Source organism: Apis cerana, linkage group LG1, assembly GCF_029169275.1.
Source record: "Apis cerana isolate GH-2021 linkage group LG1, AcerK_1.0, whole genome shotgun sequence".
Classification (NCBI taxonomy): domain Eukaryota; kingdom Metazoa; phylum Arthropoda; class Insecta; order Hymenoptera; family Apidae; genus Apis; species Apis cerana.
The window spans coordinates 5,364,725-5,390,268 of record NC_083852.1 but is presented as its reverse complement, the minus strand read 5'-3'; the positions used below and the strand labels follow the sequence as shown (position 1 = coordinate 5,390,268).

At 32.2% G+C, this 25,544-nt stretch overlaps 1 protein-coding gene across 11 annotated transcripts in view; it reads right to left on the bottom strand.

Moving 5' to 3' along the window:
* Positions 1-25,544, bottom strand: part of LOC107994887 (uncharacterized) — a 156,984-nt gene that overhangs the window by 118,194 nt on the left and 13,246 nt on the right. The gene's annotated exons all lie outside the window — the stretch shown is intronic.

The following is a 25,544-nucleotide window of genomic DNA, read 5'->3' as shown; positions in this document are numbered from 1 at the left end:
TTACGGTCCGAGTCAAGGCCGTTTTAATCGGATTAAAAGCATCGAGTGTCACGTTGTATATAAGCACCTTTCGCGTGAATAGAGAGAATGTAAGGGAGGAGGGAAACGCAATCAGATAGGGAAAAACACTTTCTTTTCTTTTTTTTTTTCCCCCGATTTTAACGATAATACCATCTAATGGTATTACAGATACCTGTATCGCGCATTCTTTCGCGCAAACGTTTCGAAAGATGAGAGCAGCGTAGAGAAAGATTAAAGTTTGAGAGAGCAATTGTTCAAGACAATCGTTGAGATTAATAATTAATATTGTGGGAATTTTTAATTGAAAATTAAATTTTAATAAATATCACAGGCAATTTTTACAGCAGATGAAGAAAATACCGGACGATATTATTGTAATAAATTTTCGAAAATTTTAAACGCGCAAGAATGTATATATCGATAAGGATTCGCAATTTGTCCCTATTCACCAGTCTGGCTAATTACACGTGAATCGGATTTAATGCAATTCGATCCCAATAAATATGTAACGCGGGATCTAAATTACCGGTTGCAAGATTATAATACGATTCCATGTCGAAATTACGTCCATCTGTTCGACATTGGTACAGGAAATCGATGTGAAACGTGTTACTGGCGTGGCTAATAAGTCGGCTGAATTCTCTGGATTAATATAATTATAAGCCGATGAACACTGCTGCACTTTTAATTCCTTCGAATTCATTTATTTTCCACGAATTTTCACACGACGATTATATTTCCGTGTTAATTAATTTGAAATAATTTTCCCCTGCCGGGACGATGACACTTTCCAACTCTCGCGAAAGTAATTACAATCTAGGATGGGAGAACACGATCGAGAATAATTTTTCGTGAAAATTTAATTTTACACGAATTATTTTTTGTATAAATATCTGAAATTAAATATCGGATATACGTTATGTTATTATATTATTGAGTTATGGTCAGAAAAGTGGTATAGGTCAAGCATTAGCGAGGTTAGTAACGATACTTTTTGATCGGACAAGTGGTACAGCTCAATAATTTATCAGACCGGTATATAATTAATAATTTGATTAATCGATTAACAAGTTCGTTTAATCAAGTGAATAATGTAAAATAATTAAGTAGACGAGTAAAATAAATCGGTCAAATATCAGCCAGATAGCTAGAAAAGTGGTATGAATCAAGCATTGGTCGGGCAAGGAGCGTATCACCAATTACTCGATCAAACAAATAATACGATCGTAAGCAGACGTGAGTAGAGTAAAGAATAACTTTTTCTCCTACATTTTTATATCTTCCAACGCAATCGAAAAAGTCGATCAAATCCTCTTCCAAGTCGAAAGATAAGGTGCAAAAAAAAAACGACGATCGAGGGAAAAAAGAGAGACTCCGAGAGACAATTCCTTTCTAATGAAGTCAAACTTGGGAATGGCTTTGAAAGAGTCCAAGACCTCTTTCCAAACTTCCTACGAATGCTAAATTACCAAATTCATCGATCGAAGACCAATTTATAATTTAATTTCTTGTAAATTAATTCTCCTTTCGTTTTCATAATTCTAAACCGATTCGGATCAGGACGAAACGATTACCCAATTAATTCGAATTCAATCAAGAATAATCGGCAGAGTCGAGGATTGTCGATAAGAAGATCGAAGAAGGGGGGGGGGGAGATTGGGAAGAAGTTGGCCAAGCCTCCTCTACGATTCTCGCCAACTGTATAAAATATTGTCTGTAGTTGGTGCAACTGTTGAATTAGATTGAAACTTGTGAAAATGGAATTCGTCAATTATTCCACGTCCAATCCCCCTTTCGCGATTGTCCTTGAGAATACGAAAGTTACAAAGCACGATAGGCTGATAGCCAAGAGACTGTTTTATCGACCGAAGTTAATGCATTACCGATATATATCTCGACGATTCGTAAACTAGGGACGAACGAATAGAAGAAATTTTATTCGTGAAGAATTTAAAATTTTTTTTTTTTTCGAAAGTTGAAAGAAAGATCGTCACTTACTCCTGGATCGAAATAAAATCTCTATATTAAGAGTATTTAAATCCTCGTACCAATGATCGAAATTTCGATATCGTATCGACATTTTAAACGAATTTTACGAATATCGAAAGCGAGAAATTTAAAGAGATATCTAATTATTAACGTAAACGTAACGATTGATTCAAAATTGATTCAATTCGTAAATATGAATAAACTTACGTATAAAATAATCCAACTCTGCTTTCCAATAACCGATCCATTATATCAAAATATTGCAATAGTGCAAGTGAAAAGGGTTAATGGAATATAATATCCCAATTACAACCGAAAAAAAAATCGATAAACCACGCTCGAAACCCGCCAAATCCACTTAACACCGCCTCTAACCGCGACTCCCACGCATAACTCAAGCCTAATACGTCAAAGCATTCGCCAATCAAAGGGTTAATTTCGCCTGCAAAGAAACAGCCGCAGACAGAAATTTTTGTCTCGGTAACTGTGTCTCTCTCCTCGTTTTCTTCCTCGTTCTCTCTCTCTCTCTCTCTCTCTCTCTCTCTCTCTCATTCTCTCCGAGAGGTCTCGTTGAGTGGGTAATGAAGAAACGTGGTGACACGTGAAAAGCAAGCGGATAATAATGGCTGTTAACTGGGTGAATTGATGTGTTCTTGGTCGCTGAGAACAATTTGTCCGAGATTAAAAACGACGTGCGCCATTTTTTTCAAATCTTTTTCAAACATAAGACAAGTTTAAATCTCCATTTTTGGATGGACTCGATCACAAAGAAGAATAGATTGTCGAGATTGTCGATAATTGTGTTTGAAAATTTTAATTTTTTGGAATCCAGATAATTTGGAAATTTATAAAAATGGAAAACAGATTTTTCGAAGTGTGGAATTATCGAAATTTCAATTTTGAAAATTTTGAAATCTAAATTTTAATTATAATCGATATTTTGTGAATATCGCATTTTAATTTTTCAAATTAAGAAGATGTCTAAATTATTCTCAGATTCACTTCAAATATTGGATCGTTAGAAATTTCAATTTCTCTCCTGCACAAGAATTTCGATTTTCTTTCCTTTTTTTTTTTTTTTCATTGCATCGTTTTTACCAAGTTTATTTCAGATTTTGTGAATTAGAAAAGAGTTGACGAAGAACAAAAGAGAAAAAGAAATAATACGAATTAACTCGAAAGAGACTCGAAGATCTTTTTTTTAATACTTTAACGGCTTAAACACGATTAAAGTAAACATCGAGAGAAGAGATACTTGCAGTTGGATAAAACTCGAGTTGGATAAAAATAATAAATATTCTTGGCTCGAAGGAAGGAAGGAAGGAAGATTCATACGATTCGTTTTTCAAACGTAAAAATTTTGCTTTGCGAGGGAAAATGAGGGGAGGGGGAGCGAGGGAGAGAAATGAGCAAAGTCTACAAACTCTAGTGGGAAGGAAGTGAGGGCACGGCGGTTGAGATACAAAGGTAATTAGGTCAATATGCATCGACAAAATTTCCAATTAGGCGAGCAATAGTGAGGAGTGGAACGGCTTTGTATATTTTAATATTTAATATTATTGCGTTAGGAAAACTTTGCGTGCTAGAAAATGATTGTTAGCAAGTTAATTTGTTCGAAATTTCAAAATTTCTAAACTTCTTTTATTACCGTCGAATCGTCGAGGATTACGAAAATTTAAATTGGAAACTGTTCGATCGACAGAGTTCAGATTTATCGAGATTCTATTCGAGATTTGTTAAAATTTTAATTTTGCATCGAATGCTTAATTTCCGAATTTCCAAGATTTCAATTTCCGAAAATCACAAAGATTTTCCCAAGATCTCCTTTGGATTCCCCTCTCTCGAGATTTTCATTATGTAAAACGCTCCTTGAACTTTTACGACTGCCATTTTATTTCACTTTACGACACCGGGATAAGTTAATAAAGACTTCCTTTACGAAACGCGATAAAACGAACTTGATACGGTTTTGTGAAAAACCGATATTGTTTTCCGTGCCGTAATTGCGCTTCAATGTTTAATCGTTTCCTAACTATTGTAAATACGCGGTACGCGATGTTTTTCAACTCTATTTTAAATTAAATTAATGTTGTTACTCCGTCGATAAAGTCGCATTTGCTTCGAATATTTGCCAACTTCAATTGATCACCATGCCATTTTAATTTAACCCTTAAAACATTTAATTTCGTCGATTGAAAGGTTTAATTGCCGTTTTTATAAAGAATATCCGTGTTAAAGCGAAAATTATATGAAATTAAATCGGCGATTTAAAAGAAAATTGATGGATTAAAAATACATACGTATATAAAATGGTAAATATCGATTATCAAAAAGTGAATCGTTTCCAATATTTACGAGCACTTTTACTCCATAAATTATGCGTCACGTTATCGTACTACATAATACGGAACGTATAACGATATTTCATCCTTCCACGTGTTAGTGCACATTTAGGCAAACTGCTTCGCATCGAAATATTACGATACCACCCCGATGTTTGATCAGAAAATATTTGTAGATTTATGTTATCTAGTTAATGGTACGTGTTGTATTTGCTTCGATAAAATTCTGCGTAAATAATCGAATACGATCCAACTTTTCTTCATTTTAAAATAAGAAACTAAATATTAGCGAGTTAAAGAGATCCATAAATATTTCGATTTAAATCAGTGTAATTGAAATTTATACGTATTATCGATTGTCGATAATTAATCGATGATAAATAATAGTCACTTCGATCCGTTGAGATTATTCAATTTTATTTTTTACTTTTTTTTTAAATACCATCGACAAACAAGAAATCATTTTGCTATCTTGCAAATTTCAACTTGTCTTCGAACAAATTCGTGTCTCTTTGCTTGTAAACAAACTAGAAAGAAATTAATAAGATTTTTAACAAAAATTTCACGTAGAGACTTAAAGACTTTCAGAATATTAAACTTAAATTCTTATCATGTTTCACATATTTTTACACGAGTTACGAGCTTTCTTACACGAGATAACCTTCGAAATAAAGAAAAACTTTCATAATCTCTTTCTTCGTCTAACTGTCGAATACGACACGAGTTTTTAATCGATGTTATCTTGCTCATCTTCACGATAATGAAAAATATAAAAATAATTGAATTCAGAAAAGAAGAGGAAGACAATCGTCACTGGACAAGTAGCGCGAGTCGAATATTGGTTAGAAAAATAGAAGAAGACAATTGGAAAAGTAACATAAGTCAATCATTAATCAGAAAAGAATAACCGGACAAGTAATGTAAGTCAACGATAGATAATATAAGTAACAGAAAATAATTATGGTCAGACTGTAGCAAAAAATAAGAATGTAGATTACAGGCAGACGAATGGTATATATAATTCACCGAAAAAGAACATTTATAGTCGAACAAAATAGTGAACAGATCAATCATTGACGAGACACGCGAAATAGAGTGGTCATCAACTATTCGTGAGACAAATCAAATATAGAAAAATTAAAAAATTAATTAATTCGAATAGCTACGTTAATTTGTGTGTCTCTGATTTTTCTTTTCTTTCTTTCTTTTATTTTTTAGAGATTTAATTGCAAATGATTCAAGATGACGTAATTAATGTTCTAAACGAATTTAATCATAGATGAGATTTGGAGAAACTAGTAAGAGAGAGACGTGTTACGTCAGGCATGTATAGCAGATTTTGGGTGACACATGGCGCAGTTTGCGGAAACTGATTGTTCGAGATGAATGTTTAACACGTTCTCGTCCGAGGAAAGCATATAGACTACGTACTCATCAGATTCTATGTGCATCGGTATCACGTGTTGTCTCATCTTAAATTTCACTTATCCACGATTATTTCGAAACTTGCAACCCACGTTATCTTCTAAAAATTTAAAATTTATTCATATAAATTATTGTTCAAACAATAAACGTTGGATTTTTAAAACAAAAATGATAAAATAATTATAATTAAAAAATTATTTGTGCGATTCTAAATAATTTTTTTTCTTATAAATGATCCATCTATACTACTTGAAACTGTATTACTTGCCTTATCAATATTGACAACTGACTTACATTACTTACCAGGTTATAATTACATTACTCCACTTGTTTCCTGAATTATTGATTCACATACAATTATCCTCTTCTTTTTCTCTAATGTTTGACTTACATTAATTCTCATTATTCTTTTCTTTTTCTCTAATCAACATTTGACTTACACTAAATCACAACTCCACCATTCCACTTGTCTCATCAATTTTATCAATCATCTATATTACATTATATACTTAACTCTATCAATTATTGACTTATATTAACTACTATTTACTTAACAATGATTATCCCTTCCTTTTCTCCTGACCAATGTTTGATTTACACTACTTGTCGAATCTACTGGACCATTCTACTTGTCTTGCCCCAATCATTGACCAATATACCATAACTTTATCCTCCTCCTTTCGTCTGACTAATGATTGACCCGTACTGTTCACGTCTTATATTTCTAAAACAATAAGTTTGAACGAGTTTGAACGAATAGCAAGCGTCTACTCACTTTACAGGCGGTAAGGCTGTCTTCGCCTGTTTCGGATCGAAGAATGAACGAACGAGGATCCTTCTGGAAAAGATGGATGGCGCGTGTTCGTGTATCTGCCTTTCCTCCATTCCTCGAAACGTTCTTATCGTTCGAATAAATGACGTGGAAGTAACTCGCGCTATTATATCCTCACACACGTGTTTACTCAGGGAGCGAGAAAATTCCTTGGAACGCTGAAATCTGCGACCAGTTTTGCAAAAGTTTTTGCGAGGAAGGGAAGGAGGAAGTTCTCCCTGAGGTTTAGATTTTACGATTTGCACCAAGTTTTTTTCTTTTTTTTCTTTTTTCTTGAGAGAGTAAATTAGATAAATGGATTAAAAAAATTTGAAAAATTTAAGCATGTTTGAAAATTTGGAAATTAAAATGTTTGTTTGAAATTGAGAATGGATTAGGAGAAACGTGAAAAATATTGGAGACATATTGGATTTATTTTATTTACAAATAAATCCTACCCCCCTTTTTAGAATTTTTTGTTATTACATTTTAAAACATCGAAGGAACACGAACTTAAAAATTAGATTTTTCTTTTATCTCTCGTACACATTCGTGAACGATAACGTGAAAGTTCACCATTTCCCTTAGGGGTCTTTTCACCCTTATGAAATAGAAATGAGAAACAACCTGAAAGATACAAGGATTTCCCAGAGACATGTACCATGTCATAATCTTCTAGCAGACACAGTTACGATTTAATTTCAAAAGATGTAATAAACTCGACATTTTTTAATAAAAATTCTAATAATTTTTTTTTTTAAACCATACATAAATATCCGTGCCATTGTCGAATAAATAGTACAACACTTCGAAACGATTAAAGTAAACATAATTTATCAAATCCAACGAAGTAAATCTCCTGTTTCAAATGATTTTCGTTCAAAATTCAGCTCATTACAGCATTGTGGTTATTATTCAACCCCGTTAAAAGACTCCAACTGTAAGTTCTATTAAAGAGAGATTAAATTAACACTTTGCGAATTGAACCCTTATGACGTAACTATAAAACGGAGCTTACGCGAATCGTAATTTAACATTTTCCTTGCAATTTCTTCGCTCCATATGCTGGAACTTTAATTTTTTCTTCCTAAATTAACTTAGCATTCGAATTAGGGAAAAAATTTCTTTACCGATTATCGATAACGAAAACATACATTTCTTTGAGAAATTCATTAATATAATATTTCAGTGAAAAAGGAATATTGAAAATTTCGTCGATTGATTTATTAAAGATAATTTAATTTTTAATTAAAAAAAAATTATAGAAACGAAGGATTACGTTTCAATATTTTCAAACATAATCGAATTCGACGAATTATTCCCTGATGAAATTATAATAATATAGAAATATTCGAGAAGGAAATGATTTTTCACATTGGGCAATAATCCGAAGGTAAATGCAAGGGAGATGGAATCGGTGGAGGTATTTAAAAAAAATGAGACGAAGGATTACCTTCACGAGTTCCAAGGATTATTCGGAAAATTGGATTTCTCTGGAAGTGTAATTTTTGTGCGGCGCCATTTTTAAATGAGGCAACCGCGAAATTCGTTACGTTTATCAGAAGAAAAATGGCGGAAAGAGATGTCCCAGTTCTTGAATCGATGCTCGCCTCGAACAAAATCTTTTCAGAAGGAAAAATGTATTCGATTTTTCTTTTTTTTTTTTTTTTAATAAATAAAAATTTTGTCAACAAATAATATCAACGATGGATAGAATTTTTATAATTGCACAAAATTTTAATTTTAAATAAATTTGTCAGATAACCTAACCTAATCTAAGTGAAAACACATCGATCGATCAATTCCCTTGTTATTTGAATTATTTATATGAATAAATAATAAATAATGTTTCATTAAGAATTACATATATCGATCTTTCGAGGAATAAACTTAAAAATTTGATTCATATTTCTCCACAAAATTTGAAAATTTTAAAATTGTGACAATTATTATATATTTTTCTCCTTGGATAACTTTCGTTATACGCAAAATATTTATTGATAAATTACCTTTTTTCAAAAAAGAAAATTTCATTTTCTATTTCAATTTATTATTATTATTAATTTTTATTTTTTTCGAAGAAAAATAATAATGAAAATTCGCAACAAACGCGAATATCAACCCCAGAAATTGGCAGAGTGGAAGGTTGAGATTCGTCTCATCGGAAGTAAGCATCGATGAAAGCAACGTCGAATTATTTCACCGAATTTCGATACGTGCTTTGACACTTGATTTCCTTAGGATTTTTGCCTCGAAAAGTTAAGACGAAACTTTTAATTGAACGTCATTCGTGATATCTTTAAGGAACGGAATATATTCGACACGCATTATAATTGAAATGGAAATAGATGGGAGGGGGAAATATTAATAAAATTAATTTTGAAAAAATGAAATTGAAATTTTCTTATTTCTAATTTTCAATTTCAATCCAACTTACGTAATTGTTCTACAAAATTGTAATTCAATGTGAAAATAAGTCTCCTATTTCTCCATGAATCAACTCCATGAACACTTTGACAAAGTTATCAAACGATAGAAAAAAATTCGATCCATCAAAAAGATCCATTTGAATAGCTCTTCTTGCGTGTAATAAAAACACGAATTTAGGCTCCATCGATCCATCAATAAAATCTACCCAGAACAAATTTCTTCTATCCAAAGATTCTTCCCTCGCTTCCTAGAAAACTGAAATTGCATATTACTTCTTCATTATCACGAGACTCGCGTAATCGGATCATAGCTCGATCCATCATTATTGAAAGTTTGTTTAAGAACGTATCTATTGCTGCAAAGTTTATTATTAATGGTGTTGGCCTAAAGAAAAAGAAAAGAAGACGTGCATCTCAATGCAGATTGCAATTGAAAGCTTAATAATTAGATTGGACGCAGAATTGGGGGAGGAAAATAGAATTAAAAAGAATAATCGAAATGAAAAGGAGAACCATTGAAAATTGAATTATAATTCAATGTTTCTTCAGAATATATTATATCCCAAAGTGTTAATTGTTTGGCCATTTTCAAACAGATGAAGAGATGCAAGTGAAGAAGTTGAATCATCCATATTAATTTTTTGAAAATAAACCAAGACACAATTGAAAGGAATAAGAAGAATTATAAATTATTATTAAATGTTTCTTTAAAATATATCTATATCCCAAAGTGTTAATTGCTTGATGTTTGCCATTGTCAAACAGATGAAGAGATGCAAGTGAAGAAGTTGAATCATCCATATTAATTTTTTGAAAATAAACCAAGACACAATTGAAAGGAATAAGAAGAATTATAAATTATTATTAAATGTTTCTTTAAAATATATCTATATCCCAAAGTGTTAATTGATGTTTATCATTGTTAAACAAATAAAGAAATTGAATCTTGAAAATTAATTTTTGGAAAATAAGCCAAGACAGAACTGAAAGAAGAATTATAAATTATTATTAAATGTTTCTTTAAAATATATCTATATCCCAAAGTGTTAATTGCTTGATGTTTGCCATTGTCAAATAGATGAAGAAGTTGAATCATCCATATTAATTTTTTGAAAATAAACCAAGACACAATTGTAAGGAATAAGAAGAATTTTAAATTATTATTCTATAAATTCTATAAATTATTATCTATATCTCAAAGTGTTAATTGCTTGATGTTTGTCAAATAGATGAAGAAGTTGAATCATCTATATTAATTTTTTGAAAATAAACCAAGATAAAAGGGAATAAGAAGAATTATAAATTATTATTAAATGTTTCTTTAAAATATATCTATATCCCAAAGTGTTAATTGATGTTTATCATTGTTAAACAAATAAAGAAATTGAATCTTGAAAATTAATTTTTGGAAAATAAGCCAAGACAGAACTGAAAGAAGAAATAAGAAGAATTATTACATAACGTTTCTTCAAAATATATCCTTATCCCAAACTCCTAATTGTTTGATATTTGTTAAAAACACAAGTTATATCTCTGTTATCATAACTTTCAAAAAAAGAAATTAATATCTCTTTTGCCAACTGAAGAAAGCAGAATTATCATCGAACGTTTCTTCAAAATCCAATACGCCCTAAAATTATTAATTTCTTTTTTTTTGATATTTGTTAAAGACAGGAACAAGTTAAATTGCAGCGCTCGTATTATATTACTTTTGGAGAAGAAATTGACCAACGCGCGTCTCGATGCAGAATTGTTCGAAGGAAGAGGATAGGGTTAGGTTAGGAAGGAAAACAAGAAGAATAGAAGGAATCGTGAAGTCGGTGGAGCGAGGACGCTGCACATGCCACCTCCCAGAGAAGATCAATATCCCCACCAATCGTATTTTCTCTCTTCGCCACGGCACACTGTCTCCCCCTCGATATGCCCGTCTTCTCCTTTCTCTTCCTTTTTTCTTTCTTTTTCTTCTTCTCCCCACCTCTCTATCTCTCTCCGTCCTCTCTCATATTTTTAAGCGATGGAGACTCGCAGTCTCGTTGTTTCCAAACGACAGAGTTGATGTAATTTCTTCGATGCAATTATAGGTTTATCGAGACCTTCCAAGGTATCTTGTTAGCGGATGACGACTGGGTTCAAAGGTTATATGGAAGATTCCTTTCAGATTGGAAATTTTCTCTATTCTTTTACTCTCAACAACTTTCAAGTATTATTTTTGAATTGAAAAGCAAAATTGTTGCTGAAAGTATAATTAACTGCATAAAGAGACACGATTAATTTATTTTCGAATTTTATTAATCGAAACAATTCTACGATTATTTTGTTAAAATTTCTTTGCGATTCGAGAGGGGATGTATAATTTATCTGGCCACCTCCCGATGGGGGTTGCTTTAATTGGAAGAGGAGAATCTTTGGACTGGTTCTCTTAATTAATGTGGAATTATCGATTCGCAATTCGAACTGTATATGAATTAATATGTATACACTAGTTAGAGACTGGTCAGGAAAATAAGTAGTACAGGTCAGTTATATCGAGACGGATGGAACAAGAGCATATTCGTAATGAAATAAGTAGTATGGAGAAGTAACAGGCAAGTAGCGTTTTATTACCTTTCTTTACTTTGTTTTAAAATATTTAAAACTTTATTTGAATAATAAATTGAAAAAATAAATTATCTAAGTAACCTCAACTATTAAATTTTACCCAAAAAGTATACGAGTCAGTGCTCAAACGAGTGGTACAAGTAAATCATTGATCAACCATTGGAGCATCTTTGATATACGAATAAGTACAACAGTCTTATTACGTTATATCGTAATATAAAATTATACCGTTATTATATATACACGTTAAAAATCAAACATACCTGTGTTGATATAAATATAAGAACGTTGAAACAGAAGACAATTTCGAGCGACATTTTTCATCGATTTGCTTGTTACTTGTTCGTGCTTGCTCGCGACTCATAGCCAACGCTACCCGACTAGTATTCTTCGTTAATAACTCGTTAACGAAGCCGCGACGAAAATTCTTCTAAAGGAAATTCCAACTGAAACGGGCAGTGATTGTAAAAATAAAATTCTGAAAAAGTTAAAAAAGAAAAAAGGCACGATCATATAATTTTCACAAGTTGCGATTGCATTATCGATAATCGTAAACGATAGGAAAAAAAAACATCGATCGAAATTGATAAAAATCGAAGATTAAAATGAAAAGGGAGGAGAGAGGAACGCAGGGTCGTCGAACCTGTGATTTTTCTTCTCTCGACGCCGCCGTAAACTGCGCTCGTTCCGATCAATGAGGTGTCAAGGGCTTAAACCGGAATCTCGGTTATTGCATTACCGTGAAAATGGGGTCTCAGAGGTGCGTGACAAAGTGCACGAGCGTTATGCGCTTCCGTAGACTTAAGGATTAGCTTGCTACTTCTCCACCAGGGAATTGGAGTAAAAAGCAACACACGTGTTCTCTAATTTCAGATCAAATTCGATTCCAATTTAATTTCTTTATTTCTTTATTTCTTTTCGTTGCTGTTTTCGAAACGAAAAGACTGTGACTTTATTTATTATATTTTATTTATTATATTTTTTAACTCGATTTGCATGGGGATGAAGGAGGAGCTGGTGAGAGAGGATATTTTTTAGAATTTTGTGATTATATTTTTGTTCAGAAATTCCTTGACAATGTGGATAATTGATAATTGATTAAATTAAATATATGATTCTTTTTATTTGAACCAGTATTGACTACAATTTACGATTTTTATTATTTATTATTCTAAATAGTACATTACTTGTCATATGGAGGAAAATATTTCTTCCCCTATTTCGTATTCTTTTGTGCAAAAGTCTTTAGATTATCTTCGAAAAGGAAATATTTTGCTTTTAAAATTTTACAAGATTCGTAACTTCTCGAATTGTTAATATTATTCAATACGAACACGTATATGTTATGCGATATAATAACCTAACCTACAATTTGCGAATTATCGAATTATTAATATCGAATTATTAATTAATTATAAAAATTGATGAGAAATTACTGAATATAAATATTAAACAATCGTTGCGCCACGCAATTATATTTACAATTAATTTCAAAATGTATCTGTAATATTTTTTTTTTGATAAAAAGTTGAACTTGCAAAAGTTACCATGCAATGGTAACATCGGTAACATCGAAAGCGTTTCAAGACTTAAAAGGATCGAGGCCGCGAGAGAATTTAAATCCTTTGTGGGGAGAGTGAGTGAGCAGTAAAAAAAGAAAAATTATAATTTGCAAAATAACACTTTGACGTTTTCTCTCTCCTTTGAAACGATAACATTACATTTTGACTTTGATCACTCCCTTTTCCATTACCACGAATCTTATAACTTGTTTTATGCAAAAATTTCTAACCTTCAAACTGCGTAGCGTATTTTATGAACGTGTTATAACTCGTGTTAAAATCAGAATTTCCTATTTTACATGTAAAATTATAATTTAGAAACAATTTTCGATTTATCCCAAATGTTTATATTAATTCGTCTTTAATAAATCCTTAAATTATTAATTACAAAAAACTTGGAAATACTTAAAGATATAATTGATATTCACTCTGAAGAAACATATTAAAAATACGATATTCCCAAAAACATCTTGCTACACCTTGTTTCGAATTAAAAAATTAATCGATTCGAAAGAAATTGTATCTTCTATAAATCATTTTTTTTTTAAATATTCCCCCAAAAAAGAGGAGAACAGAATAATATTTAAATCATAAACACGTTTCTGTTTATTTCATTTTTATCCCTGAATCGTTCACTCGGCTTGGAAAATTTCACGTCTGCTCGCTTATCGACTCGTACTCCTTACCTAGTCCTGGAAAATTTCGTTCCCCTTGGTGGATCGTATAAACTATACTGCAGAACCTTGGTGTCCTGCGCGTGTTAAACGGAAGAGGACAGCCGACGGTGTCCATCATCTATGGAAACTTTTATGCAGCATTTTATATATCGTCTCGGTGACTGGAATCGATGAAAACGATCGAATAATGAAAGTTTCGATTGGAGATAAAGATGAGAGACCAGAATTTATTGATCTCTCCACGTTATATGTTTGCATTGTTTGTAGTTTCGAGAATTTTGGAATTATTTTCTTTTTTTTATTGGTTTCGTTCCAATGAGAAGTTCCACTAAATTGGATCTTACGTTTCCTCGTTGAAATTTTGATTAGAATTTTAAAAAATTCTAAATACTAAGATCTCTTCAAAAAATTCAGACTTGAGAAAGTTCGAGAAAGTCGAAAGCTCGATCAAAGTAGAATAGATCGATAATGAAACAGGCAAGTAGAACGAGTAGTATTACTCATTGATTAGATAGCCAAAAAATTAATTTTAATGCTAAAATTTTCATTCGATCTTTCTTACAAAATACGACGAAATTTCGTCACCTGAAAATCTGGAAGCGGCAATAAGCGCTGAAACACGTTGAAACACTAGCCAAGTCTAGTATGATATATTGCTCGTAACGTAAACGAGAATCGGTATAATCTCTTAACCTCGAAAAATGGGAAACTTTATATTGCTCCATAACTTTGATAAAATATTAGGTTCGATTCGAATCAATATTAAAACGGCATGGGGCGCGAGATATGTTGTTGTTTTGAGGATGAATTAAATAATAATGGAGAATTCTAGGGATTTTTAGGGGAAAATATTGTACCACCTGTTCAAGTAAATTTTTATTCGTGATTAAACATTTTTTGGGGATGTTAAATAGAAAAAAATTTTTTTTCTTTTATTTGTTACCGTGTGTATAATTATATATATATATGTAATGAAAAAAAATTTTATAATTACAAATTTTATATTACAAAATTCCCCATTAGTATTTCAAGCAAGATGGAACTGTATAAATTCTCGAAGTGATTAACGCATGCATATACATTTCACCACAGATTCACTCGATCATCGCGATAGACAATCACGAAATCAGATTGCTCGATGATCAGCTCGAAAGTTCTTGTTACACGACAAAACGTAACAATACGTTTGTACGTGCAAGCTGTAAATGCATTACCGATTGTAGGTATACAGAGTATACATTATTTGATTGATATCGTGGGCATGACAAACATGTCACCGCGGTTTAAGGGAAGGAAACATTTTGATATTTGTTGATCCTTTCTCGTATGCTGCTTTGTGGTGAAATTAAAAAATTCGAAATAAATTTTAATAAGCACGAAAAGGGAAAATAAATTTTTATTTAAAAAATTCAAAAATTTGACCTAACCTAAAATCTAACGTAATCAAAATTATTATGGAAAACAGATAAAATTTTCTATCGATTTGTGTTAACGATAAAAAAAAATTACATTAATAAACGAAAAAAAGTATAATTATTAGAAGTTCCTTGTACATAGAAAATAATTACGAGGAATAACAATATTTTTCAAAGATAAAAATTTTGTGAAATAAAATGATTAAATTAAAAATGAATTATCTAGTTTAAAGTATACAGATCATGAATAAAATTGGGCGGCAAAAGGAATATTTTGTTTGATTAAATAACGGAGTACATTTGAAGAATGGAAAAATGTAAATTTAAAATAATTTCGTACAAATAATTATTTCCGTTTGTGTGTGTTTAATTGAGAATGGATTAAAAATTGTTTGGTGCATTTCAATCGATAAACGATCCATGATGAATATAAAACGACTATTTTTTTTTTAATTTTGCGTAATCTTTCCATGCTTTGATAGAATTTTGTATTTTTTTTTTTTTTGTAGTAACTCAAGGATAAATTGAATTGGAAATATTCCAGAAACGTTTTTTGGCAAATATTTACGTTCCTTGTTTGGTACATATTTCTTCTTTTAAAATGTAAATAATATTAAACGTAATAAAAGACATTTTCTGCTTCAATGATTTTCACGTGAAAAATAAAATTTCGCATTAAATCACGAATAATACACGAATAATACGTGTACGTTTAGTATCGACTTATCAAACTTGACGTAACGTTGACGCGATTAACATTCTCATTACGTTGATGTCAAATATTGATAATTGAAAATAACGCGAAATTATCGAATAATAAATTGTCTATAATAAATAAATCTTCAATTTTATTTCTTTAATTTTTCCACTTTTTCATTCCTCGCTTTTCACTCGACTTAAAAAAAAAAAAAAAAGAATCAACAACCCGATATTCATCAACTGATTCTATTCTTTGCCAACGAAATATCCTTAAATAAAATAATTCTCCTTCATTTAAAATAAAAAAATAAATAAGTAAAATACGTATTAATTAAACCTTCAATTGAATTTATAAGAAAAATCTAAGAAAAACAAGATTTATATTTATTTTTAAATAAAATTTTAATCAATAATTGGCCAAGATTACACCAAAGATCAGAACTATAATGTTGCTACTTGCACATAATTTCATTCGAAATTTTTCAGTTCAACGTTCAAGCTCTGCCTCGTTCGAACAACATTAATATTAAACGTTGGATCCCGAACAAGAAGGAAAATTGTATAATTTTTCAACAAATCAAAACTAAAAAGCCTACCCACATTGCCGGATTGATTTGCTCGAAAAGGTCAGCAAGTCGTTCGAAAAATTTTTATTGGAAATTTCACGCCCTCACAATTTACGAATCCGTGATCGCTCGAACGTACGAATAGGAAAAAGTATGGCGGCGATATTAATTTTTAAAAAACGAATTTCGATATACTCGGATTATTTATTATTGAATTGAGCATACTTGATTATATAGGCTCATACTCGATTCAATCTTCTAAAAATTCTTTCCTTGTCCTCAGATCGTTTCACAAAGGGAAAACGTATAGACTCATTGTTTGATACGAACAGAAATAAACAAGTTGAATAAATATTCGAATATTTGCAAAAAAGATAAATTTAAAAAAAAATCAGAATTATTAGAAAGAACGAAAAATTTTACTCGAGAGAGAGAGAGAGAGAGAGAGAGAGAGAGAGAGAGAGAGAGAGAGAGAGAGAGAGAGAGAGAGAGAGAATGCTGAAGATTAGAACGAAGAAATTACGAGAAATATAATGGAAGGAATGGAAGAGGATCTGATCGAGAGTGCGACTGTGTTACGTAAGACGACCACTTCCGGTCGAAACACGGAAATAATGAGGTAATAAATCGTTCGAGGATGGATCTGGAAGTGGAGGCGATTCGTGTAAGCGTTTCAACCGAATTTCCATTTCGAATCGTCTGTTCGAATTTCTGATTATTGTTATGTGGACATTTGGACTCTGTTATTTCACGGACTATCACTGAATATCTCAAAATTCTTGATCAATCTTTCAAACGTGTGTAACGAACAAGTAGGAAAAGGCCAAAATACGTTGAGACTGAAGAGAAATGTCACGATCAAGATGTAACACAGGGGAAGCTATAATTAGAAGATCAAGATCATCATATTTCCAAATCATTGCTCAGAGAAGCTAGTGTAAATAGGACGAGAATCAAGAAAGTGTGAGCAATATCGATTTATTGGTCAAAGCGTTAGTACGATTGTAATCAATAATTCACGTGAAAAGTAATACAGATCGATAATTGGTGCATCAAGTAATGTAGGAACCATCCACTAATCAAATAAATAATATATGACCATTAATTAGATTATTAGCCATGATTGCACGAGTAGTATACACAGATGTGTGTATCAATTATATATCAATTAGAAAGATAAGTGGAACAAGATTATCATATCTTGAATCAGGCAAATAAGTATAGATCAAACGTATAATCAGACAATTAATACATGATCAATGTTTTATTATAAACTATCCACTAAATAAACACATAGCCATTAATTAATAGTATAGCCAGATATATCAATCACATGTGAATTAGACAGATAAGTGGAACAAGAACCATGACTCAGACAAATGATTAATAAATCAATTATTAATCAGACAATTAATTTGTCCAGGAAACAATTACAAAAAGAAATATTACAAATCTTTAGCATATAATCGATAATTCGTTTAAAAAAAAGAAGTAATACAGATCAGTGATACAGAAAATTGATGAATCAAGTAGTACAAATCACCCATTGATCAAATAAATAATAATTGTTAATATATTTACACCTTGGAATTACAAACAAGTTCAAATTATTCTTCAACTTGTTCATCATCCTCTCTCTCGTGTTAAAAAATGAAAAATAACAAAGTATACGAAACAATTCGTGCCTTGCTTTCACTGAAACCAAAAACTCTAAAAATCTAACCTAAAATAAAGAAGACACGATTAAGAGGATTCACGATTCCATATATATATATATATATATATATATATATATATATATATATATTATGGCCTCCATCGAGCCACAGCTCGCCTCACCTGATCACGTTTTATTCCTCGGTCGCGTGCGATGCAAATGTAATCGAATAATAATAATAATAATATAACCAATGTCCCCAGCGGATCGAGATACGGCTCTCGTATATAAAACGATTGCGTTTATTCCGAGTAAACGTGGGAGTGAAGTGGTGGCCGCCGTGGAGAATTTAGAAACAGGAGGGTTTAACCCCCCTTGAGACCTGTTCCAAGGGGGAGAAGGGGAATATAGACGATAGCTTGCTATCGTTAAAAACAAAGCGACGAATGCAATTCCCTTGACGCGTGACCCGATGAACAGTGGTGGTCTACACTTGTTACACTTGTTACACTGCGCGCCACTTGTTCAACTTTAATGTGGAATGTGTTCACAATTGTGCTGCTGGATGCGAGAAAAGCCTCGGTTCTTTCTTTAGTTTTTTTTTTTTCTTTTTTTAGATTGAGAATTTTTCGATTCGAATGATTTGATCAATAGTTCCTCTGTGTTTCTAGAGATATTGGAAACTGATGATCGGCACCATGAGATTCTCGAATAATGTAATTTTATCGGCGAATGGCGTAGACGAGTGGTGTGGTCAGAAATTGGTCAGACTAATGATCGAGTTCGATTTATAATTTTTTATTAGTCGATAGTTTATAATTGGCGAGACAACGGAGAATGATCATAATTTCGTCAAAATTTGAAATCTTCCTTCTTTCCTCGTTATCTCGTATAACAAGTGATTTAATCCATTAAATTGATTTTAATCTTATTAGTAATATTCGACTAAAATTTGCCGGACTAGTAATCAAATTTGAAATTTTTTTCCATTATCGATTTATAATTTTATCGATTATTAATACTAATTATTAATTTATTAATCTACAAGTAGTACACTCAACAATTAACCAGACTAAGTCGTATATACATAATTTCAACTTCTTTAAAGAGTAATATCCAATATATAAATAATAAAATATATAATATATTAATAAAATATAAATAATAAATAAATATTTCTCCTCTCTCTTTCTCTCTCTTTCTTTCACTGGATAATCCATTCGATCGAACCGGGAGACTTAACTTAGATTAGACTGTCATTGAAAGATGATTCTTCGTCTTTACATACGAGAACTCGAAGAGATGTTCGCGTCGTAGAATAAAAATCTCGTGAATTATTGGGGCGTGGAGCTAGTGGAGGAATTCGAAAGTCGGAAATATTTTGCGATTCGTATGTTTCGAAGCGAAATGCCGTGAAACGGATACGACAAAATCCTTGATACGAGGATTGCGCCAACGTATACCTGTAGGAATGTGTGGGTACGCAAAGTGAATATATTTGAACGGTATATAAGTCGACGAAGGATTGCCAGTTTCACGGATGAGAAAGGAGCAACTGTTGAGAAGTGTCGTTTAAATTTTTCAGTGATACTTGATGAATAATGAAAGTTAGGTTAGGTTAATATCGTGATGTTTCGATAAAGGATTAGTTTCGAGGATCGATTGAGAATTATTTAAATCTTTTGAACGACGAATAATTAAGATTACGTTAAATTATCGAAAATTTTAAATTTTCACTTAAATTTTTCGATCGATAATGAAGATTAGAAAGTTAGGTTAGGTTGTAACATTGGGAGAAGAAATTAGTTTCGAGGAATGGAAAGGAAGCAATGATTGAGAATTATGGTCTGAATCTTTCAATAGCGGTGAATAATTAAGACTAAGATCAGATCATTGGGAATTTTTAATTTTCATTTAAATTTTTCGATCGATAATATAGATTAAAGTTAGGTTAGATTGTGACGAGGGATTAATTTCGATTGAAAACTGTCGTTTAAACTTTTCATTCATACGCGATGAATAATAAAGATCAGATTGGATAGAACCTGTGTGTTTTGGTCTGGATTGCGTAATTTCTCGTTAATTTTCGTAGTTGAGAAGGCAATGATTAAAGGGAGATTAGAGTCGGTAGAGAGGATGAAGAAGGATTCGTTTAAGCACTGTTTACAAGTTGATTTGTTTTTAGGTTATCTCGTGTCGAGATTTACCATGTGTTAATCGCTCCATGTATCTTTTAAGAGGAATGTTTGGTTACAATTTGTAGAAATAATTTAATAAAGGAATTTTGATATTGAATTATCAATCTACGTAATTTCTACTTTTATACATTATTATAAAATAAATATGGAAATAATGACTTTTAAATTGGTTTGATAATCTCTAATCTCGATCTAATTGTGATTTATTTTATTTTTGGATTTATCGAATGGAATAATTAAAAATATCAATCAATCTACGTAACAAAACAAAAACAATTTTAATTTTAATAAAAATTCGCTTCCGAAGTATAAATTACCATAACCTCGATATAATCTGCTCGAATTAACGTCAAATTTTATCATTACAAAAAATGAATCCAAAATTCAAGATTAAAAAAAGATATATCCAAGATGAAAAAAAATTTTCGTTTATGAAATTAAACCACGTTTAACCAGTTTTAATTCGAAAATTAATTAACGAAGTAATCGGTATATACATCGGTTTCTACATACAAATGTGTGGAAAGTTGTTACAGAGCGTATACGTTTCGTGACGCGTGTCGAGAAACACGTCGCAACTTGACCGAATGGAGAGTGCACAGAACTGACACAATACAAACTTTATTAAGCGCATCGAGACGTGGAAACGAGCCATCCAATTGTGGATCGGATAATTAACTGTTGCACGAAGTTGATCAACGGTGATCGTAATTTTGAACAAGATGCTTTTTAACGACGTTCTTTTTTTTTTTTCTTTGCGACGAACAGATCATTTGTTATTGTTCGATCGGTAATAGGACAAGCGAGAAATAACGTCAATTAGAATTTTGAATCGGAAAATAAAAGTTCCAAGTTCGAAACTTATTGAATTTGAAATTAAGATTAAAAATTTGAATAAAAAAAAATCATAATAAATTGAAATCGGAATTGTTTTAATCGTTTCCATTGTGAAATCAAAAAATCGAACATTAGAAAATTGAGATTCAAAGTTGGAAATTCGCATTGTTAAATTTCCAAAGAAAATTGATTAATCAACCGCGACCGGTTGATAATGTATTTGGAAAATGGCGTCACACGCAAGACGAATCGTTCTGCGCGAATTTTAATCATCGAACCTGCAATTACGAATAACATCGCGTGTCACGGCCACTTTATACGCACGGAATATTTGCAAAACTTTGTCCGACGGTGCATGCAAATTATTCGTATTTACACGTGTCGAGACACGGCGTTTCGCGCGATTCGTGCCATTCACCATTATTTACGAACGTCAATAATGAATCGAGAACATCAATCGCGACCAGTTCGGCAGAAATAATATTTGACGAAACCACGGATTCTATTGTTCTTATTTGCGTTGCGGGAAGGGATTGTTATTTTGTATTTCGAAGAAAATTGGACTGGATAATATTGATCGCAATTATCGACACAATAGAGTATTCTAACCTCTTTTAATCATTCCAGTTAATTCGAACGTAAATTTGATTTTATCGTTTGAATATTGCACGATTTATTTCGTTCTCGTGCAACGTTTAAAATAAATCTGAATTCTGAAAGTAATTAGAAATTTTTGTTTCAAATAATTTATTTTCAAAATAAGTTATGTAATATCTTTAATATTTACACACTTTGTTCATCGACTATCTTATATACAATACGATCGTAATTATTTAAAAAAAAAAAAACAAGAAAATACGAAAATCCTTCTAATTCACGGTCAAGCGAAAAATCGATTTAAAAGAAAAAAAAACCATAACACGATTCCATGCCACCATCTCGTGCACACGATCGCAAAATTTAATGCCTTCCCTGGACGCGTCGAGATATCGACATGCACCGTTGCGCACGATCATCGAAGGGAAAATACGAGGATCGAGCTAACCTGTACACCCCGGGTATCGCACTAATTGAAGTAACATAGCGCTCGTCACGCGAGTAACCTAACCTGTAACGCTCGTTTCGCGTGGAACATTGGCCCCTCGTGGGACCGGTTGATACAGGAAAACGTTGGAACGGCGAGCAGGGCAATTAGAAGTAATTGGGAATCGGTAAATGGGCCGCGTGACGTCCTTATTTCCGAAAGAGGTTGGTTCGTTCGAGGCGAGCGCCCTCTCGAGAGAAAGAAACGCGATGGAGGCGGAGGGAAAATTGATTTAGTCGAGGACGTTAACGAGTTTGCCTCGCCGCGTAATCTTCTCGCCAAGAATTTACGAATCGACTCGTGCGATTTTTTATTTTTCTGTTTTCACTTTCTCCTTTCTCCCTTTCCTCCACGTGGAAAAGGGGATGAAAATGTTGATATAGGTTAGGGTTTCGAAGTAATACCAGTGTTTCTCAACTGTATTTTCAGGATTAATGAGATGATAATTTTATTCAAAAGATTCGAATGATATTTATTCGTGGCTGATGTAATCGAATGATGAATTATTGGAGTAATTTTATTTTTAGATCGAAACATTAAATTTTTATGGCAGATTATAATGCGTAGATCATAATGTGGGTTAGTTCGTGATTGTCAATCTCTCGAATGATAACGATTTTTTACTAGATTTGCAGAAAGAAGATTACTCGATTATTTGCATATAAAATTTCACAAAGCGGGTGTTTGTCAGTTTCGAGTGGCAATCTTTATTTGTTAGATTAAGTTCACAGAAGGGGATTATTATTATATTACATCGCGATATGTTTCACCTTCGACTGTGAAACTAATTTTCAAAGAAACTTAAAGAAAAATTTCCCTATCGATAAAGTAGGTCACAACCACTAAAGAATTATCCTAGTTTAAATTACTTATGGGAAATTTCTACAACAATTTTTCGTCATACACCAAAGTATTATTCTCAATTAAAATTACTCATGGAAAATTTCATATTATTATATCCTTTTCAACGACAACACGCGTACTTTTAATACAAATTCAAAAACCTCTATCCCCAAGCTCAATTTGTCCTTTCAGTTCACTTGAACTCGAAAGGTAGTACGTATTTCACGACAAAACCAGGAAATCGCATTCGCGAAATGGGATCTCGAAACTTTCCACCGATATCTCGCTACGTTTCAAGAGATCGGTGGAATTCTTGCCCCCACCACTTGGGAGTATCCATCTTGAAAGGAGGCGAATCGATGCGAATGCCACGCGAGAACGGATCTCTCTCCGCGATCCGGTCCATCCAGCGGAACTCGACCGTCACGAAGGAACAATCGGTACACGTCTAACTTTTGATATGGCGATGCCAGATGCAATTTCGCTCGTATCTCGACAATAGAACGATGGTAACGTTTTTTCGAGAGAAAAATCGTGGAAATATCGCTTACGTGGAGAATCGAGCAGTGAGGTTATCGCGTTCGAGAATGAAAGTGGTAATAGAGTAGATTCTTTGAATTGGTGTTGCATTATCGTTGTGGCTGTGTGTTGTAATATCATTGCAGGAATTTCTATTCTCCAATGATTGTAAATAAACGTGGTGTAGTGATTGATTTAAGAATAATCAGATATTGTGTATAAGGTTATGGTGACAAGAAGTGCAAATAGTATATCGGATATACGGATATCGTTTATTTAATCGATCGATAATCCTTTTATTAAAATATAGTTTCGAAAGAAGATGATATTGCTACGCGTCGAAACTTTTTCGATTTCGATCGCACGAAACGCATTCGGGCATAACCGTAAAAGATAACACTTTCCAGTTTTATGGTTAATGGTGGTTGATATCGTGCCAGGCTAACATTAAAACTGGCGGACGAATAAATATATTCATCGTTGAAATGTTCAATAAGAGATATTATAGACACTCGTGATTATTGCGTTATTGTAGAAAAGCATAATTATATGTATCGATAAGAAAATTATCGCAATTTCTAACTTTAAATTGTTATTTTTAGTTATGCTTAACATTTTTAACGACGTTTAAATTAATCAATCGTCGATATAGATTATAAATAAAATTTGGAGGATCGATTCACGTTTTATTTTATCTAAAATGCAAATTAACCATTTACTCGTAACTCGATCGATAATTTTTGAATAACAAATTTTATATTTCTTGCGATTCTTCGAATCGATTAAATAAATATAACGAGATATAAATTATAAGAAAAAATGAAATATTTTCGATCATTCGAGGAAAAAGGCAAATCGATCGATTTTAACCTTTTTGTAATTCTTTACGATTTACTCTACAAACAACGCATAGTAAGTAAATACTTACACAGTTGTCGATGAAAGATTAAATGCAGCATTCAGACACTAAGGAGAATACACCTAAATCTAACGAGAAGATGCAAGGAACGCCTCTAGGTTCTAACGAAGGGGAATTGGAAACTATATTCTTGGAGGAGACACACATATCAAGATCACTAATGGTATAGACTCTGGATTCCCAACACGTGAATCACGACCCCGAAAAGAGATCTTTATTTCAGTTGAAATTGTTGATCTCCTATTCTTTGGTTACAATATTCTCGAAAGATAAAAATTCAGAGGGATTTTTGAAATTATTTTTAGAGAGAATTTTATTGTAAAGAGAGGTTTTAAAAAATTTCTTCGTTTATTAACATCTGTATTTTATACAGCTAATTTCCAAATCAAATTTGAAAGAACAATATTTTTAATCTTTTTCGAAAAATTTGCATCGCGATTATCAAAATTTCTTTTACGAATTTTAAATTAAAAAAAAGAAAGCTCCCTAGAAAAATCTCCCCTTCCTTTCAATTTTACGACAAATAATTTAAAATTCAACGAAATCCGCGAAAAATCATTAGAAGAGAGTCGCGATTCGACGAAGTAGTTGAGAATCCCTGCTACGTGGCACGCGTAAAGGATGAAATCAAGATCGGTACAGGTTTCTATCTCTCCTATTTACGCCCTATCTAGCCTCTATAAAGATCAGGATAGGGGAAAGCTACCGTACAATCGATTACGTACGCTACGATTGAACACTTAGGATGGAAACATTGTTCGCGTACTTTTCCTTTCGATTCGCATTGGACGTTATACAGGGTGTCGATATATTCGTGGAATACCCTTTGATGGAGGATCGATTATGGTGGAGGGGAAGATGGATGAAAAAGTGTTGGTCGAGGCTTGCTTATCGAGTTACGAGCAATTGAAGTTTGCGTTAGAGGTATGAATTTAAATTAAGTTTGTAACTAG